The sequence below is a fragment of the Choloepus didactylus genome, chromosome 2, assembly GCF_015220235.1.
Source record: "Choloepus didactylus isolate mChoDid1 chromosome 2, mChoDid1.pri, whole genome shotgun sequence".
Taxonomy (NCBI): Eukaryota; Metazoa; Chordata; class Mammalia; order Pilosa; family Megalonychidae; genus Choloepus; species Choloepus didactylus.
Window position 1 is genome coordinate 208,077,511 of NC_051308.1, and position 4,550 is coordinate 208,082,060.

Sequence of the window (4,550 nt, forward strand, 5' to 3'; positions counted from 1 at the left end):
GACAGGATCCCGCCCAGAAGCGCGTCAGCGGGTTATTGTTACAACCCGGGGTTTCCCGGGGCAACGAGAATGGGGCGGGGCTTAGAGTACTGGACCCGCCTTCAATCCCCGGGAGGAATGCTCCTCCCCCTTCTTCTAAACTGTTGGCGTTTCCAAGTCTTCATTCCAGAAAGACGAAGGGGCTGATGATCGACTTCCCTCTTCTTTGTGCCCTTGACTGGGCTGGGGAGAGGGAAAGGGTCAAGAATAGCTGGGTTCTAGGCCAGGCTTTGCTACAGTTCTAACTTTTCCATGCTAACAGGTTTTCTGTAGGCTCTTATGGGGCCTGTGGGCGTAGTTTTAGAGCAGCAGTTCTCAAAGTTTACATCGCAGCAGAATCACTTGGAGGGCTTGTTAAAACAGATCACTGGGCCCCTATTCTGATTCAGTAGGTCTTGGTTGGAGCCTGAGACTTGGCATTTCTAAGAAGTTCTCATGTGATGCACACTTTAAGAACCACTCTTTTAGAGTCCCTGGGAGGGCCTTGCAGGGGCTGTTAGAACAAGCCCTTGCCCCAAAGTTCATGGTGTTTGGGGAGGGTGCTTCTCCATCATTTGTCAGGTGTTCCTTGAGCACCTCTGATGAACCGGGCACTCAGGGGACACTAGAGAGAGAGAGAAGCGACTGAGGCAGATGAAATCCCTTCTGCCTAGGCTGGTGGAGGAGTCAGAGGTTAATCAGATCATCCCACAGCCCCAGAAGGGGGAGGCTGGCTGAGAGGTCAGGCAGCCTGTGACCTCACCTCACAGTGTGCTAGGTGAGGCTTCCAGCTACCACCCCAGCCTCTGCTCAGGGTGTCCCCTCTGCCTCGAACACCATTTCCCTTCCCCAAGGCCTTCATCTGAGATTCTCCCTTTCTTCAAAGCTCAGCTCACGTGTCAGTTTTTCCCTGACACCTTCTCTAACCCCCAACTCCCAACACTTGGGAGTGTTGTGTCTGCTCTCTGCTTGCCCAGACCACTTGCTGCTCTGCCAGCCTCACCTTGTGTGGCTTTAGCACAACATTTCTATTTGGCCATTGAGGAGACAGGCCCAGAGTGGGGAGGTGATCTTCCCAGATGGCATAGCCAGGACTAGAATCCCAAGCTCCCGACCCTCTCACCCAGCCAGTACCTCCCTCCTGGAGAGGCTGGAGACTGAGACTTGCAGGCCAGGAGGTGCGGAGTTTTCTGGGCACTGCCCACAGGAGATGGCCCTCCTTTCCCAGGAAGAATTCCTTCCTTCCAGCTTAGGTCCCGAGGAGTAGGGCAAAGGGTGAGGGTAAGGCTGGGGGTGGAGTTGGAAGGGCCCCTCCTCACCCCCCAGGGTGGGAGCAGGCCCAGCTTGCAGAATCCAGGCATAGCATCTGCCTGTGTTACATCCTGACAGAGGGGGTGGGCATGGGAACGCTTGGCTGTCCCCCCTCCCCATATATACACCCATGTGCTGCGCACACACACCCTCCATGTGGTTCTGTTTAGAGTCACAAGGGGACTGAAATCACTGACTGACCCCCTCCCACATTTCTCATATGCCTTCCCTGCCTGGGGAGCACACACTGGGGGATGCCCCCTCAGATACCCTGGAAACCAGGCAAGTCTCCTGCCAGCTTGGCCGCTGGCCCAGCCTGAGCTGTGCGACGGGAGCCTGCTGAGGGCCATGCCGGAGTTAGGAGGTGTCCTTAGCTGGGGGCCCTGGCACAGGCTGCTCGAACCCTTGAGATGCCACTACAGGGCTGGGAAGCCAGGTTGGCAGAGATGCCCTCAGAATTCTCCTCTGGGACCCAAGTCTGGCACACTCAGCCCTTACCCCACCACCGCCACCACACACCAAAATTCACACCCACAAGCACACTCTGCTATTCATTCTTTTTCACTAGTAGCCTGAGCCCTGCTCAACCCTGCTCACACATTCTTTACGAGGCCATATGACATAGTGTTAAGAGTATGGACAAATGACTTAACTGCTTCCTCATCTATAAATGGGTATCATAATAGCCGTCCCTTCATAGAATGCGGGAGAATTAAATCAGATTATGCATGTCAGCACCAAGCCCAGAGTCAGGGCTCAGTAAATGCTATCCATTATTATTGTTGATGGTGTTGTTTCTTACCCAGCTTCCCTGCCTGCTCTCTGAACTCACATAGTCCCCACCTGCTCTCACACTCATGTCCCACCCACCAGCTCACCCGTATACACACTTACGCAAGTCCCCTATACTTGTGAACCCCTTACACAGACCATTGGCCTCCTCTCCCCCACGCACACTCTCAGGCTCCCATGTACCCTCCCTGCCCCTCCCACACTCATCCCTGCTCACAAACCAGCCTCTCCCTTCTCACCTTCCCGGGCCCTTAAACCCGCTCCCATTCCAGTGCTCGCACACTCTCTCACTCACACCCTTATCACACAGTATGCATGTGTACACCTGAAAAGATCCCAGTGCACACCACCATATCTCCATCCACCACCCCCCTCCCAATGTCGAGCACCCACCACCACCACCCCCGCCCCACAGCCGCCCACAAGGCTGCCTCTTCCTGGGCTGCTTCCCCTCCTCCAGTCTCAGCTCCCCAGCCCCTCCCAGCTCTCAGAATAGCCCCTGCTGTGCCACTGCCGCCACCAAACCCCGCTTCTCCAGCGCTCGGTGCCAGCTCTCCCAGCTCACTCAGGGCAAGTGAGGGCAGGACAGGGTTCTCTGAGGCCTGATGGACACTACTCTGCTCCCCCAAGGAACCCCTTTTCAGAGCCCACCTATGGGTATACCCTCTCAGGGAAGGCCACTGCCACTTGCCTGGAGGGTTCCACCTATGTCCCCTAATCCTCATGCCACCCTGGTGAGGGGTGAGGGCAGGGCCGCCTCCCTGGATGGCTCAGAGAAACCCAGGTATAGCAAGAACGAGGTTTGCTCGAGGAGACACGGTGAGTTGGGAGGAGAGCCAGACCATGGGCAAACATTCCTAGCCCCATGTAGAGGGACTGAAGAGGACCCTCTCCTAAACCACAGATATCATGCCCCCTGCCTGGTGCTGAGCAGAGCCTGGTTGACATTTGATGCCATGGTTGTCAGGAAAAAAGAATAGCACAGGGGTGATGTCTGGGGATGTCTCTGGAAGGGGGTGGGGACTGGTGCCCAGACACGGCCTCCAGAGGAGGAAAAGGGGAGCGTCTGCAGAAACCAGAGGGGACCTCAGGACAGCTGGAAGAGCCTCCAGGGCCAGTTTAGGCCTGGCCCAAGGACAGTGTCAGGGAGCAGGTGAGGTTGAACTGAGGTGGCATGGCTGGGGGGGTGGGGTGGGGTGCAGCGCAGTAGTGGAGGGCCCTCGTGAGAAGAGGGCCGTTCTGCCTGGGGCCGAGTTCTGCTGACTTGGACCAGTGACTGCTGGGTGCCCAAGGACATGGGGTCCGGGCCCTAAGGACTTTGTCTCCTCCTGGGCCAAACAGCTTTAGCACCACAGATGGTGGGAGAGAAGAAGCACCTGAGGGAGCTCCTCTTGCAGGCCAGGCTTGTTCTGCACTTCGTCCCACTCAATCCCATGTTCATAGCATCATGTGTTTTATTGAGCACTTACTAAGTGCCAGCCCCTGCGGAGCACCCGACAGGAGTTAGTTATCGAGAAGAACCTGGCTCGTCAGGAGTGAGAGACTTGCCCATCTTGTCCCCAGGGTCTAGAGCAGGTGCTGGCACTGAGGAGGCATTCAATAAATATTTTTTGAATGGATGAATGAATGAATGAATTCATTTCATTCTCACAACCATCTGAGAGGCAGACCCAACTATTGCCATTTTCTGGATGAGGAAAGTGAGACTCAGAGACGGGAAGTCAGTAATCAGGACTCAAACTGAAGTCTGAATTTGCTCCTGAATAGTATCCAGGAGGAGGGGGGAGATGAGCTTCGGAGCAAATCACTTCCCTTCTCTGAGCCTGTTTCCTCATCTGTAAAATGAGGATGGCTGTACTTTGTGGTGTGGTTGTTTGGGGTGGTGATCAGGCTCACACATGTGAGGTGCTGAGCACAGGTTAAACGCCAAACAAATGTGTGTTCCCTTCATCCTTCTCTTCTGCCTCAGGTTTGCCCTGATACTAAATTACCAGCATTACCACACCTGGGGGCCCTAGTACCTGCAAAGCACCCCTCTTACTGTACACAGGAAGGAGGCGTAATGGAAAAGGTGTAGGATTTGGAGACAGGCAGGTGCAGGGTCAAACTCAGCCTCCTTAAATTAGAAGCTATGTTTGGCTTGGGACTTCCCTGGGCCTCACTTCTTCCCCTGTGAAGTGACCTCCCGGGGTCATGGCAGGGAAACGGTGGAGTGAGGACTTGACAGCAGTGCCTGACGGAATAAAAACCAGCATCTCACCATGACCTCACTGCCCTGCCTAGCCCTGTGGCCTCTGCTCTGGACTGTCCTGACCCCAGGGCCTGTCATCTCTCTGAACCAAGGATGCTACCAGAACATCAGGGTGGAAGTCAGGAGACCTCCATTCTGCTACTGGCTCTGCTCTTGGCAAAGTCACTTCTCCTTTCAG